General features: G+C 46.8%; 1 pseudogene across 1 annotated transcript; it reads left to right on the top strand.

The window, feature by feature from the left end:
• The first annotated feature begins 248 nt into the window (after positions 1 to 248).
• LOC308466744 (beta-1,3-galactosyltransferase 1 pseudogene) lies at positions 249 to 11,666 on the top strand (annotated as a pseudogene). The gene is made up of 2 exons (XR_013991556.1): positions 249 to 493; positions 9,024 to 11,666. The product of XR_013991556.1 is annotated as a beta-1,3-galactosyltransferase 1 pseudogene (transcript).
• The last annotated feature ends 4,671 nt before the right edge of the window (positions 11,667 to 16,337 follow it).

Genomic DNA, 16,337 nt, shown 5'->3' with positions numbered 1-16,337 from the left:
AAATCTGCTTTCAAACTGCTAGGTTGGCAGGAGCTGGGACAGAACAACGGAAGCTCACTCCGTCACGGGGATTCGAACCGCTGACCTTCTGATTGGCAAGCCCTGGGCTCTGTGGTTTAAACCACAGCGCCACCCGCATCCCTTTATATAAAATACATGTATATAAAATAAATTTATCCCTTTCATCTTGTTCTTGTGTTTGGCTTTGGGTTCTGAGGGGCATGTTCTTCTTTTTTGGTGTGTGTGTGAGATTCAGCATGGAATTGGCATGCAGGTGGTGAGTCTTTCCAGGTGCTTCAATGGTCCTGGAAAAAAGACTCTCCTGGAAGCAGAGTCCCTGCTCCCTCCCCTCTGTTTTAGCTGGATGACGTAGGTGTTGTCCCTTCCTCTTTTGCCACACCCTCCCCGGGGAAAGGTAAATTGCAGCTGACATGCAGCCGGAGTATTCTGTCAAAGGCAGGTGGCAACCTTGAGTGAACAGCACCTCAGGCAGGTAAGTGCTCACCTGAGATGCCGCAAAAGGCACCTCAGAGAAGAGAATGGGAGAGGGGTAGAAAGGCCCTCAAGGAGGGAGAGAACAAATACCAGGAGCACTGAATGAGATTTCCTTTGAAATTGATGATGGCAAAGGTGTTTCATAGAGCATTTATGTATTTATTTAACCATCTGCTTGGTCACCAATGGTGACAAGGAGATGTACGCAGGTGAGTGAGCTGGGGGGCTGCTGGGGGCTGAACACTCTGTCTCTCATGTGGCAGCCCCCTTGTGGTTTTTTTCTTGTTTCTTTTCTTAAAAAAAAAAAATTCAGTTATTACAGAAATAGAGAGAACAAACAAAGGAAAATGGAAAAAGACACTCTTTACACCCTTACCATACAGAAAATAAATAAAGTTATGAAAATGAAAAACACAAATGACTGCTGGGGGCTGAGCACTCTGTCTCTCAAATGGCAGCCCCTTGTGTTTTTATAGTGACTGTGGAGGAGACCTAGTCTAAGGTTGCCATCTTTTAAAAAGTGAAAATCAGGACACAAAAGTTGCTGGAGTGGTTTTTTTTGGGGGGGGGGCAGTTGTTGAATATTTTTGGGGAGGGCAAAGTTGTTGAGTTTTTGGAGGGGGAAGTTGTTTGTTTAGGGTTTTTTTGGGCAAAATTGCAAAAAAATCACGTTTTGGAGCTTTTTTAAAGCAAAATCGCCAAAAACGACACTGCCAACATGGGTTGTCATACGTCCGAATTTTAAATTTCTGTCTGGACACTGCTTCCAACTGCAGTATTCTGAGTGTGTCCGGGAAATTTCGGACGTATGGCAACCCTGTTCTGGTTGCTAACCACATTTTTACTCGGGTTTGGTACAGATGGGATGAAATGCTTCATTTGTCCCGCTCCCCTCCAAGTAAAAAGCCAGCCTAGCAATTTATGTGTTTATCATGTGGCCTAGTAACTTGGGGGGGGGGCCTGTTAATTAATTCATGGTGCATAAGAAGCAAATGCAAAGATACCTGCCCCAAGGAGCTCACAGTGTAAAAGTATGCACAGGGGAAAGCTGCAAATAGATGGAAGCTGGGGACCAAGCTAGCCTTTTCCACTCCCTGAAGTGCTGACTATTGTGTCTTCCTTCTCCCTCTCATGTGCAAAACACAACAGCGCAAACTGCAGGACCCAGAAGGAAAGGGTCTTATGGTGCAGGGATGCCACACGATGGAAGCAGTAAGAAGGGTCAGGTGGTGTGTAGGATTCGGGCAAAGAAATATCAATAGCAACTAGCGATGCTGATACATTTTAAGAGCCTGGTCAGCTAAACAGAGGTGTAGTGGGGGGTGGAGGTGGGGGGGCATGGCCCTGGCAGCACAATTTTGAGGGGGCGCAAACCAGGCATCTCCATTCAGGGATCCCTGTCTCACCCTGCCTGCTGCTGGGGGTCTCTGGGCTCCTAATTCCAGGATGGTCTCACTGTCACATCCCTGGCCCCCTCGCTGAATGGCTGATTGGCCAGTGCTCACCCACTCCTTGCTTGGACAGTGAGCTGGCATGGAGGTGGGCAATGGGTGACCCCAGAGTGGCCTCCTCTCCACGGGCATCAGGGGAATTTGCCCACCAAGGGCTGCATCGACCAGCTGGGCTTCCCCCTGCACAGGCAGGCAGGCAGGCAGGCAGTGCAGCACAGTCCCACTTGGTGCTGCTGGTGAGGGCTGGGCTGGCACAATAGGCTCCGTTCATCCTCCGTGGCCCCGGGCACCAGCAAACGCTGCTACACCACTGCAGCTAAAGTCCACTTTGGAAGAACCATAGAGCCTCTTTTCAAAACACTCCTGTATCTTCATTGTTAACCCCCCCACCCTTTCCTTTGTTGAATAGTTTACGAGTCTATTTTATTTGTCACTGAACCTTTCTTCCTGTAACCCTTTTCAAATGACCATCCTAGCTTTGAACTCCTAGCATTCAGTTTCTTTCTGCTAATCCTTTCCTCATCCCGTTAAACTGGTTTTTTTCAATTTATGATTGATATTTTGGGTCCTGTGAACATGACATTTCCCCCATCCAACTGGCAGCCAATGGATTTTCAACAGGGAAAATCCAAAAATGGGAAGTATATCCAATACAAAAATCGCATTGTGGGGGTGGGTTTTGGTGCCATTTCTGTGGTCCCAACACACACACACACACACACACACACACACACACACACCCTTTCCATTTTGCTTCTGTTGGCCAATAGAAAAGGATGCAGGTTCCTGGAATTTTAAAAATAATTTTTAAAACAGCTTGCTTGTGCAGAAGAGATGTTCCACAAGGCAGCTGTATTTAATAATAAAATAATAATAATAATAATAAAGTTTGCCCTTGCAGGCACACAAAACAGGGAAGGAAAGGGGGAGCGAGTGATTCCACATTGTTCCCTAACTCAGAGGGAGTGAGGCTTGTGCTAGGAGGGTTTCTGCACGTATCGGGGATTCAGCTGTTGGGGACAGCGTCCTGGCGGGAATCCCTGAAATGTCCGGGGAAATCTGGACATATGGCAACCTCTATCAGAAGTGGCTCAACAGCTTTTGTGTCCAGATTTTCACTTTCTGAAGTACGCGCAGAGATTTCATTGCAGGGCTCCCTGCTCCTACTCTGTTACTTGGCTAAAATCAGATTTTTCACCATTCTGCTTCAGTGCAAGGTGGGACCACCCGAAACAAGCACAATAGGTGTGCCTAGACCACTTCTTCACATTCAGCAGAAAGCTGCAGCAACGGAAGGGAAATACGATGAGGCCTGATGGGGCAGGTGGTTGTCGGCTTAGATTTGTCGTCCAGCTGTTGCTTCTTCTGCAGTAAAGGCAAGCCAGTTAGCTCAAGTTGTACTGGAGCCAGGATTGAAGTGTGGAAAAGGGCAAGGGCAGCAAAAAAAGCTCAGAAAAATGCTCTCAAGTAATTAAGACCGATAAGGAAATCGTTTATCAAAAACTATATTTAACAATAGGGTGAACAAGTTTCTAAAGCAAGAGGAGATCCTTTTATACAAATAACATGAAGAACAGAACTAGAGAAGGGGAATGTGAATCTGAGAGCAAAACAGGCACACCTATTGGTCCATGGCGGCCCACGAGATAAAATCCAAAGAGCGACAGCAGCAAAGTTCCTTTATTAAGATGGATTGAAAGTAATGAGCAAGCTTCCAAGTCCATCAGAATTCTTCTTCAGGGTGGATGTTAACCAAAAAGAAAAGGGAAAGGGTGTGTGTGTGATTGAACTGTTACTAGGCCAGTGGCAGATTTAGGGGTTTGGCCACCCTGGGCATGGAGCCTTGAGAAACAAGGGACACCAAACTGGCATCACACAGGGCACCGCGGAAATTTGAGACCCCCAGATCTGACTAGGCAATAGTCCTAAGAGGGAACAGAGGATGTTTTCTTCAGACTTGATTTGCTTAGGCTGTACACTTTGCAAAAAGGCCTCAGAGGCTACAGTAGAATAATAGTCTCAGAGAACTGTAGAGGTGGAAAGGATCATGACTGCTTTCCCTTTGAAATAATAAAAGCCTACAGTTCCTGAGAGCCAGCTTAATGGGAAAGAAGAATGGGGCAAGATGGTAACTCTGAGGTACCTCCCGGCCCTATCGTTGGCCAGTCCAGCAATGTGAATTGAACCAGAAGTCAGATACCAGAGAATCTAGGGCTCCTGTTGCCCATATAAACCTCCTGGCTGATTATTCTGGGCAGCCCAAAGTGAAGCATATGGTAGCCAGTTTGCCCTCACATGGCCTGAATATGAAGGGCCAGGAGGGTTTACTGAATGCATCTTGGACCAAGACCCCTTCTCCACATCTTCTCTTCTCTCTCCTCTGCCTAGGTGGGTGGGTGCTAGGCTAGATGATCAATGTCACGGGTCAGATCGCAGGCCACGCCAAACATGTATAGCGCAAAAGGGGCAAATGAAAGGGGGAAAGCTTTGGGCAAGAAGAGAGTGATGAACCATGCCTACCTGCCCTTTCCCCAAAAAAGCTACCATCACCCAGCTGCGTTTTTATGGTGGCTTCTGGGTCCCAACCAGAGCCCAACCAGAGGAAAAGCAGGTCAAGGAAAGGGGTGCTTGGGGAAATGATGTTGATCAGGAAAACCAAGCAGGTGTCAAGTGAGAGAATACAGGCAGTTTTGTGCAGCCAGTGGGTGGGGATGCTGAACCAGTCTCAAGGTTGTGGGTTGGAGCCCCACGTTGGGCAAAAAGATTCCTGCATCGCAGGGATTTGGACTAGATGGCCCTTGTGGTCCCTTCCAGCTCCATGATTCTATTACTTTAACTGGACCGCATGAAAATGCCTGTACCTGTTTGGTTTTGGGAACAGGTTTTACATGCAACAGTTTAAATATCCTCCCCCAAATCTAGGCCAGGGACTCTTTGCTTCCATCTATAGCTGATGCTCTTAAATAGCAGGATAGATGCATACCCTTCCTCCAGGACGAATATAATTCCAGAGTGAGACAGGATCCTTCCCTTACCAACTAGGACATATGAAGGTTAAAGGCCCTCTAATGGAGGATCCCCTTTGGTTCATATTGGGTTTACTAGGGATGGCTACTCTCCTGGCTTGACCAATCTGGGAAGAGCAGTTGCTTGGTTCCAATGGTGTTTCCCTGGGTGAAGTTCTAGGAGTCACAAATGTGTGGGAATCCTCATTTGCAGCAGTGGAGTCAAGGTTCTTAGCAGGCATCTATGCCTGCAACATACTTAAACAGAGCTGCAGTGGTTTGGAGAAGCCAAAAAGAAGAAGAAGCCAAGTGTTATTCCCCCCCACCCCCTCGCCTATTTTATTGTTGCCTTGGCTCTTCTTCAAGGTGCCTGTCCACTTGAGTTCCTGTGGGTTCTGAGGCAAAGTGGCATAGCCTCCCCTCTCCCAAGGCCATCAATTCCTGTGTCCCCTGGCTGGTCTTCTACATCCCTGGCTCTGTGCCGTGATTGGTGCTCGTGTTAGTTAGACTCCTGTCCTCCAATGGAGATGGAGAGGAGAGCAGACCATTGATTTCAAAGGGAATGTTCCAACGGGTACCAGACCTTTTGTAGCTTTACCCCAACAAGGTAGGGGGAGGGAGCACATTCTGAGCAAGCATAACTCCGTGGCCATGCTCTGCTCCAACCCCACCATGTCTCCACCTCCACCCCTTTGAGCCACCAACATAGGGGCTCCACCAGCACAACAATGGTAGAACCACTGCGCTAATACATTTTCAGGCTCTGCCGGTGCCAGTGGAATTAAGAATGGTACTATTCCCAATCAGAAGGTGTATGTCAAGAGAACAATTGTACAAGAAGAGATCTTGGGTTATGTCCCTCCATCTCCAGATGGCTCTTTCATCAATAATAATATTATTTATACCCCACGCATATTAAAAACACGATAAAACATCAAACATTAAAAACTTCCCTAAACAGGGCTGCCTTCAAATGTCTTATAAATAAGTCAGATAGTTGTTTATTTCCTTGACATCTGATGGGAGGGCGTTCTACAGGGCAGGCTCCACTACCAAGAAGGCCCTCTCCCTGGTTCCCTGTAGCTTCACTTATCGAAGTGAGGGAACCGCCAGAAGGTCCTTGGCGCTGGACCTCAGTGTCTGGGCTGAATGATGGGGGTGGTGACGCTACTTCAGGTATACTGGGCCGAGGCCGTTTAGGGCTTCAAAGGTCAGCATCAACACTTTGAATTGTGCTCGGAGGGGGGCATTCCATGTTTGTGCAGAGGGACAGAACCGGATAGGCACCAGTTCCAGTTTGCTTAAAGTCCCCTCTGGGCTTCCTTTCCTCTTGCCCTGCCATGCGTAGACCTATTACGTGGCTCCTGTAAGTGACATTGGCAGTGATCCACTGTACACAATTTCTGCATAACCATGACTGATTTGTGGTTTTCATTCATTCTTAAATTCTTTATCACCAAATTCCAGACCTTTACCCTATAGGTGTCTTTCTCTTCCTTGGGTAAATACCTATGACGATGTTATTTTGGGCTGGTCACTTTCCTCCAGGGTCATTCATTTTCCTTGAGGAAATACCAGACCGCTGCTATTGTGATTGCCGCTTGCCATCGGCAGGCAAAGTGCTTATTAATGAAGCATGAGTAAGTGACGGGAAAAAGAAGAAAAGGATCTGTCCCCACCTGACCTTCTGCTGGAATCTTGGTTTCCTGTAACTGCAGGGCAGGAGAGGTCAAAAATTCTGCAGCTGCTTCAGCTTCTCTGGTGTTCCAGGATCCTGGCTCAGAACTCCAGGATCCTGTGGTTGCTGAGTCAGTCGTTGCACTATGAACATTGCACTTACTGTTTAGCGAAAAGGTGATTACGGCAGCAGTGCAACAGACCTTTTATATTTATCTTATACTACTGAGATAAAGCTATTGGACGTGATAAGAGAACAAAGAGAACAAATATTAATATTGGTGCGCGCACACCGGCACTCTCCTTTTCACATTCCAGAGTCACTTTGGCCCAGGTTAAATTTGAGATTTGTACTCGTTGAACCCTTCAGTAAATTTTGTCATGTAAATTAATTTACTTATGCTTGCAAATACTCTTAATTAGCCACTGAATGGTTAAAAGGGCATATTCTTTTGTTACCAGGGCTTTGTAGTTAATAGTTCCCCTCTGCTTTTTTAAAATTTCCCCAGAGACTCCCCAAAATACATTATGGAAACCTGTATTCCCATACATACACCACGGTTGCCGGAAGGAGACATACAAGGCAGCATCCAACCACCTTAGGGACTCCACTTAGGATTTGTATAGGGTTTACTCTTTAGCCTTTTCTTCTCCTGAAGATATCCCACAACGCAGTGGAGGTTTAGGATCAGAGTTTTCCTTCTCCTAGATGGGCTGCCTGTCTTCACATGCAAGGAAAGTACTTAAGTCACTGAGGGTTTGAGACCCATCAACAACCCTCACCTGGTTTAGCCAGCAATCAAAGTATTTTCCTGGGGTGTGGCTGCTGTCGCAGGCTGATGGCTTCTAGGAACCCACCCTGAATGCAGGGTGGGGACCAATGGTGGATAAACTATTCCAGAAGGAGCATGACGTGGTACTACCCCTGCCCTAACAACCCATACATCCAACTTATACACATCTGTAAAACACATTATTATTATTAAGTGATATTATTAAGTTAGTATAAACCTTTGGAATTGATCTTTGGTTTTCTGGAAAACTCTTAAATGAAATGAAGCACCACCAGTCTCCCACAAAGATATCTTTGTTCTTTTTTCTTCCCAGCCTTCATTTGTGAGTCAAATTTTCCATAAGGGCAATATGCCATACTCTCTTGTACAACTGCGGTTTATAGCTTAACCAACAACAACATACCCAAAACAGAGCTCCTTCTCCCTATAAATTTCAACAACATTATGGTTGTGTTCAACAAAGTTCAACATAGAGTATATCCACTGAAATGAATGGGCCTAAGATAGTTACGTCCATTAATTTAAATGAGTCTACTCTGAGTATTACTAAGGTTGGATCCAACCCATCCTCTGAGAGAGACACAAAAGCTGTCATAAGATTCTGAGCTAGAATTTAGCAATCATTAAACAATTCCACCAAATGTGTATAAAGTCTACCATTTTAGCATCACATGTACACCATGTAAGCTATTCCTGTTTCAGAAGAATAACTTAGCGCTCTAAACGTGTTGAGACTACCTGTATTGCTCAATTTGCCTCCTGCACCTGCTGAATTTTTGTTTGTGCTGCTGCTCTTTCGGTGCATTCTAACTTTTTTATGGCCTAATTTGGAAATACAGGGAGGAATTCCATGTAGCACAATGGCAATTGTTCCATCAGTGCAAGCTTTTCAGCTTACCAGACACCCTGGCACACAGCCAGCTGGGCACTTTACCCAGAACTTGTGTTTCCTTTTGGAAGTGAGCCTATGATGGAGAGGGCCGGAGCATAATCACCCCAAGAAGTTATTGTTTCTCCCATAGCCACAGCTGTGGATCCCAGCAGAAATCAAACATCATGCTCTCCCTCTGTGCCTTTCCAGCCTGCAGCTTTTCCTCTAGTTCACACCACAGTCCCCAAAACGTTAACTTTGTCTTTTAAGCTGGGGGAGGGGCCCCACCCATTTGCTGTCTCAGACAGAGCCCCTTCCCTTTCTTTTCCTTTAATGGTTCATCACCCAGGTGATTACCTCATCAGGAAGCTGGTCTGGCTGCTAGTTTAACACTTACTGGATCCAGGAGTTCAGGAGTCTGGCACCCATAAACTCATATAACACTTTATTCTGATTCCAGTGGATCTGTAAATAGATGGGTTGAGTGAATAATGCCAATCCCTGAGAGTGCATATTTTCCTTCCAGAAACAGATTGCAAGGGCAAGAAGGCAGGTGTTATGAGCAGGTCTTGAGTGTGTCGGCAGTTGGCAGACTGATTCTCCGTGCGCCCAGCCTGATCCCCAAAGCTCCCCTTGTGTGTGTGTGTGTGTGTGTGTGTGCGTGCGCGCGGACACACACACACACACAGAACAGAATTCATCTCCCTTTCACTGGGCTTCTCTTTTTCAGGTTGTCTTTGGAAACAGGACAGAGCTGGCCAGGATCTCTCCCCCGCTCACGTACAGTCTGCAAGTGCCCTCCTCCTGCCCACCAAAAGTATGGAAGGTGCCAGGAAGATGTTCATGACCCAGCTGCGGAATTTGCCCACCGTGGTCCTCTTCATTTTCTCCTCTGCTTTCCTTTTCCTACTTGTTGCAAAGAACGAATGGGAGTCTCTCGAGACGCTTTCCTCACTGCCCGACATCAAGGTCAAGGGCGGCCCAGATTCTGCAGACAATCGTAAGAGTGCCACGGTATTTGAATGGGAATCTGCAGTGGAGAGGACAAAGGCGACCAAGCCCTCTGGTCTGATTTCACCACCACAACCAGTGGCCAAGCGGCATCCCTTAGAGGTTGTCTATTCCACTGATTATAAGTTCCTTCTCAACGAGCCAAAGAAATGCCGGGAGAGGAGCCCTTTCTTGATCCTGCTGGTGATAACTGAGCCCCAGGATTTTGCCACGAGGCAGGCCATCCGGCAGACGTGGGGCAATGAGAGCTCGGTGCCTGGGGTTTCCATTCTTCGTCTTTTTCTGACGGGTGTCCACCCAAAATTTGGATATCCTCTCCAGGCCCTTTTGGAAGAGGAGAGTTCCATCCACAAAGACATTATTCAGCAGGACTTCCTGGATACCTACAACAACCTTACCCTGAAGACTCTGATGGGCATGGAGTGGATAAGCAAGTTCTGCCCCAATGCCACCTACGTGGTGAAGGCAGACAGTGACATCTTTCTCAATGTGAACTACATGGTGTCCCAGCTGCTGCAGCCTCACCTGCCACCCAAGAAGAACTACATGACAGGGTACATCTACTGGAAAACAAAGCCACTGCGTGACAAGGCCTACAAGTGGTATGTGCCACGGGCGGTGTACCCAAATGAGACCTACCCGCCCTACTGCGCAGGCCCAGGGTATGTGTTCTCTGCGGATCTGGCCAAGAAGATCTACCAGGTAGCAAAGACCATCAGGGTCATTAACATGGAAGATGCCTTCATGGGAATCTGCCTGTATGAGCTGGGCATCAGCGTGACAGAAAGCCCCTGGGGTCTCTTCAACGTGTACAAAGTCAAGTATGAGAAGTGCAAGTTCTCCAAGGTGGTGGTGGTGCATCACTACGGGCCAGAGGAGCTGCTGCAGATTTGGCCTGGCTTTCAGGACCAGAACCAGACTTGCAAGAGTTAAAAGTGAGGGAGGTGAACAGACACACAGCCTCTTGTGGAGAAGTTGGCACAGAGGACTGGCAACATGCGGGCATGTTCCTGTACAATGGACAAATCCATGCCAACAAATTGCAATGGGGAAAGGGAAGGATGGCTCAGAGAAGAAGGAAGATTCTGTGCTTGTCAAAATCAGTATTTATGCCCTCAGAAGCGAGCTGGTCCCACATAACATGCTCATCGTGCCGTGTGGTTCGTTCCCATTCACACTGCTCTCCTCCCCACAGAATCTCTGCAGCTTCCCATAGCAGCTTGTTTGGTCTGCTCTGAACTGACCATTGTGCTACTAATGTGCCAAATTGACAACCTCAGAGTTTTGAGATCATCACAGCCACCACCTCAACTACTGGAAGAGAGCAACCCTCAGGCCATGCAGATGTGGCACTACGTAGGGTTGCCATATATCCAGGATTTCCCGGCAATATCCTCTTTTTGGGGTCCTACATGCCCATCCAGGGGGAATTTTACATTTTAAAGCAATTGTTCAGGATTTGGGGTTTTTAAATATATAATTTTTTTGTGTGTGCAAGCAGTTCTGTATGTTTACCTCTTGAAATATGGCAACTAAAACAATTTTTGTGTCTGCAAACCCTACACTAGGGCAATGCAGAGTTCACCTTTTCCAACATGTTGAAGTGCAGCCTGGTCATCTTTAGAATAATTTAAAGCAGATCAGTAGAAGTTTCCTTCACAGTAGGAAGCCATACTCCACATAGGACCTGCCTCTTTGGGTTGTTGCCAGTTGTGCAAAAGACTTATTTGTCATCTTCTGTTGCTTTTTCATATATATAAATATATATGCACACACACATACACTGTTTTCAAAGAGCTTCTCCCAAGACACAACGCAGCATTATTTATACATGAATCACCATAAAGACGTTAACCCAGCCATTCCCTGTCTCTTTGAAGGATGAGATAAGGTTGAAAAGGAGGGAAAAGGTAAATCCTCAACCAGGGAAGAGCATTCAGAAAAAGCACCGTATTTTTCACTCTATAAGACGCACCAGACCATAAGACGCACCTAGTTTTGGGGGGAGGAAGAACTGCCCAGAACCCCCCCAACCCTAAAACACCTGCACCCCGCAAAACAAATAAAAAACATTAGAAAGCAGGCAGCACATATCAGCCAACCCTCCCCTAAGCCAAAAGAGCCTAGTTCATCATTAAAAATTGGTAGGGGCTGGGGGGTCTTAATGGGCCTTGTAGTGCCCTTGGAGCTACACTGGGGATCCCAAGAACAGACTTGATTTTTTTGACTGAATGCCTTTTTCACTTGTCTTATAATTTTGGTCGGAGACTTAAATGCCTGTGTAAGAAAAACCCTGTTGTTCCCTATTTAATTCATATAATCTATGTCTTTTGTATTATTATGATTTTATTAAACTGATTTATTTATATATCTGTATCTTGTTTTTTTAGTATTGTTTGTGTTTCTTTATTGTAAGTTGCTTTGCGGGCCGCTAAGTGGGAGAAAAGTAGTGTCTAAAATAATGCTGTGGTTACGATGATACAATCTGAGAAGTGTTTTATTAGCTCGTAATATATAAGAAAGCCACTTGCCAGGTTTCTCGTATACCCTGAGGCCACCCCAGAATAGACTCTGGGTGGGAATATGTTCCAGGTCACGGATATAATGAAATCGTCAGTCTCCAACAACATTTTCACTTACGGAAACTTCTTTCGGCTTCTGCCAGTTATTGGTGTTGCCCAAAAAACCATAACACACGTTGCTGATTTTTGTTAATAAGAACCCAAATGAACCTTTTGGGAGGGAAATGATGAGAAAGCTCATCAGAAACAGCTGTGAACTGCATTTACAGCATGCCATGGCAGGGTGGGTGTGAAGTAGATCTCTATATTTTGGGCCTGTAAAGCGGCAGCCCTGTCTTCTACTGTGCCCCTGGGATCAGTTTCACCAGCCTTTCACCGACGGTTCCTCCATGTAGTCTATTATGCACAAGGAACTCTGGGGTTGGTTGTTCTTGAGAAAGCATGTTTCATAGGCAAGCACAAATCTCTCTGTATCTCAAGCTTCAGGTCCTCATTTAACTGCACAATCTCTCTCTGTTCTGCTGCTCTGCCTGGAATTGCCTTCTGGAACGTCTCCCCATCCTTGAAAGATGCCACACTGTCCAAATTGGCCTGGGAAAGGTTGCCCCAGCCTGTGCAGCACCGAGAGACGCCAACAAAAGCTTACAGATAAAAATAAGAACAGCTGAAAACATGGGGGGGGGGGGGAGAGAACCACAATGATTAAAAGTCAACCCAACACTGATTGTTGTTGATCCTCTTAATTGAAGCATCATGTTTTAGGCCCTTGCAAGGGCCATCCATGCCAACAAAACTTTAAAAGAAGCAATTATAAAATAATAATAATAACATAATATAATAATAATTTATTATTTATACCCCACCCATCTGACTGGGTTTCCCAAGCCACTCTGGGTGGTTCTCAACAGAATATTAAAAACACAATAAAACATCAGACATTAAAAACTTCCCTAAACAGGGAAATACACAGTAAAAATGTCAGAATCCTCAGTTCAGCAAAACTTTTATTTGGGACAAACCCAAATACCACCAAAGTGGCAAGTGTTTAAGTTCTCCAGGCAAGATTTCACATAAGGTATTTGGGGTGGGGGGGTGGAGAAGAAGGAAAATAATAAATACAAAAATTACAGCAACCAGCTACAAGAATTTCTAAATAGGCCAATGTAATTTTGCTGCTACAGAACAAACAGAGCCACCTTTTTGAATATCCTTTTCCTGTTGGCAAGTGAAAATGCAAGGTTTTTGGTGTTGTTGATTGGATCGGTAACCTGGTGCAAGCAAAATGTAAGCCAGGTATTTGGGACTCCTCCAGTCCCACTTTTACTGTGGAGGGAGAGATGGACCAGCATCTTGGCCCCCATAGCTAGGAGGATGTGGATCAGGGGTCAGCAAACTTTTTCAGCAGGGGGCCAGTCCACGTTCCTCAGACCGTGTGGAGGGCCGGACTATATTTTTTTTTAAAAGAAAAAGAACGAATTGCTATGCCCCACAAATAATCCAGAGATGCATATTAAATAAAAGGACACATTCTACTCATGTAAAAACATACTGATTCACGGACCGTCCATGGGCTGGATTTAGAAGGCGATTAGGCCGGATCCAACCCCCGGGCCTTAGTTTGCCTACCCATGATGTGGATGTCAAGGGGAAGGGATTTTGAGTTAAGTAAATCCTTGCTATTAGAAAAAGAAGCTTAGAGATACTTTTATGATAATATCTGAATGCCTGCACCAGTAGCATACTGGAGTAGATTTGGAAAGTGTTTGGAGCTAATCATGCGGTAAGATTTCCTTTCTTAAACATTTTGGCTTCTTGTTCTTCCTCATTCCTCACGTATTGTCAGAGTATTCTGAAATAAAAAAATTAAGGTCTTATATATATAATAAATGTTCATAAATGTAACAATGAAGCACGTACATAGATATGTGAATCACATGTCTGGAGCAGCACAAGAAGACATCCTGAAACCATTTTGACTCCCAAACTGACCAAATGTTTTCTCTGCAAGGAGGGGGGGGGGTGAGGGAACCTTCCCATTGTCTCAGGAATTGGGTGATCACCATCTCAAAGGAATGGCCAGACTACCAGGAAAGGCAATCAGATAAGGCATTATCAGATAACCTGACAGACAGGAAAAACAACAACATTCAAATTTCTGTTGTAGACCACCTTTTCTGTGATATAGGTATGATGTTTGTGGGGGGTGGTCTTGGGTTACACCCCTTCTGTGATATATGTATGATGTATGGAGGGGTGGTCTTGAGTTCCAGGGCAGGGAATTTAAAATGTCTATATAAGGCCGGGCACACCTTGATTCTGGGTCCTCCTCTTTTCCTGCATGTGAGGGGAGCACCCTGTTGCAACAGTTCAATAAAGATCAGGCTTACTAGCTGCTTTGCTTCTCTGGTTGGCCTCTGTTATTTTCTCCCGCCGATGGAGAACCTACAAAGAACTCTATAAAGGCTCTTGTGTTCCCCATAAGGGAATAAGGGCAGATTTTGTTTACAACAATTCCTGGGAGGTAAGCTGTTAAATCCAGTGATCGACTCATCAGGGAAGTCATCAGTAGGACTAAGCCTGTGTGAAACAGGGAGGGGTGAGGCTCCTCCTTAATATACCGGTATGTGTGTTAGTTGGCAGGGAAAGAAAAGGTTTAGGGTTTCAGCTTGGGTGACATAGACTGAAGGAAAACCGTTTTTGTTTTTAATTACAAGTGCACAGAGTAAGAGAAGACACACCAAAAAGAAGAAACAAGAAATAATACCCATGTCGAAAGCAAAAGAGATCAACAACAAGAAGATACTGTGTATATTTTAAAAAGGCGGATGTCAGGGGTTCAGGAGCAGAGGCAAGGGCAAGGGAGGAAACAGAGAGCGAGGGGGAGGAGGCAGAAGAAAAGATGAGTGATGACGACGACCCGAGATCTCCGAGTCTTTCCAGTGAATCAGAAGATTCACAGAAAGGAGCACCAGTGGCCAGGGCAAGGGGGGAGACTAGGGGGACACCCCAGGAAGATAGAGCCAGAGGGGACTCAGAGGGGAGCAGTTGGAAATCGGGACCAGCGTCACCGCCAGAGAGCAGGGAAGAGGAAGGGCGCCAGGGATCAAGCGCTGGCAGCTCACAACAGGGGGGAGGGCACGAGTCAGGAGTGGCCACACCTCCATCGGGGAGCGAAGAAACGGTCAGACGGAAGGTGGAAGGTTGGGCGCGCGCGCCAAGTTCAAATGCACAGGAAGGTGGCGCAGTAGGCAGCCCGGAAAGGGAGCCAGGTCCTAAAGCCCAGCGCAAGGAGACAGGAGGGTCCGGGGGGTCGGCGTCAGAAGAATCCCGGAAGGAAGAGACCCCGGGGGGCAGAGGGACCCAGAGAAGAACAGTCAGGCGGAAAAGGTGGAGCAGGGCTAGGATATTAAGTTGGTGTACAAGGGGCGGAGACTCAGACGGAGCTTCGCCGATCTAACCATGAGACGTAGAGTTGCACGCAGCAGCTTGAGAATGGAAACTGTAACTCAATAAAGACTTTTGTTTGATGATCGCTGGCTAGCGTGATCCTCTGTGAGCTAGGATCTGGAAGCAGCTCTGACAGTAAGCTCCGTCTCATAAATTGTGGGCATCTACGGCCTCGCGGAGAGGAGAGAAAGCGGGTGCCTACTAGCGAGCTCACGAACGGCAGACAATATGACGGCCGAACAGCAGATAGCGGAACTCAGAGAAGCAGTGTCACGACTGAATGCCGAGGCTCTTGCATCCAGGAAGAGAGAGGAGGACGCAGCTGCCGCCTACAGGGATCTCCAGGTCAGGTTGGAAGTGCTTACGAAGCAAGGGCAACTGACACCCAAACCGGAGGGGATTGGGTTGGGGAGACGAACAGGCGGTCTGGTCTCTCACTTCGATGGGAATTTGCAACAGTACCCCAACTTTAGAGCAGATGTAATGTGTGCACTGCAACTGCTGAACAAAGACTTTAGAGATGAGCAAGAGAAGGTGGGATTCATCATGTCCCATTTGCATGGAGATGCTAAAGCATGGCTGCGCAATTTGTGGAGAGATAAGGATCCGGCGCTCCAAAATGCGGATGCCTTTATTAAAGCGATGGATGGGTGCTTTTTATCAAGCATTGACGTGGATCTTGCTCGGCAGCAGATACATGGACTGAAGCAAGGGAGGGCCAGCGTAAGGCAGTACCATGCCCGCTTTTTCGCTTTGGTCAGTGCCCTGGAATGGGACAGAGATTCGGCTCCTGTAAGAGACCTGTTTTGGGAGGGATTGCACGGCTCGGTTAAAGATGAAATTGCGAGGGGGGAGAGACCCCGGACCACGCAGGAGATCGTTCAGAGGGCGCTGGCGGTGGGGGTGCGGCTGGAAGAACGTCCGTGGAGCAGGGACGAAGGGCGTGGAGGGCGCGAACCAGCCAGGGGCTCCTCTTTCCTTCCCAGAGAAGCAGCGCGTGCGCAATCCACGCCTCCACCAGGAGGAGGAGCGGAACCTATGGAGGTTGGAGGTGCAAGGGCTCA

Source organism: Podarcis pityusensis (genome assembly GCF_964106645.2).
Source record: "Podarcis pityusensis genome assembly, chromosome: 17".
NCBI lineage: Eukaryota > Metazoa > Chordata > Lepidosauria > Squamata > Lacertidae > Podarcis > Podarcis pityusensis.
The sequence above is the reverse complement of the archived record's forward strand: the minus strand, read 5'-3'. Positions and strand labels throughout refer to the sequence as shown.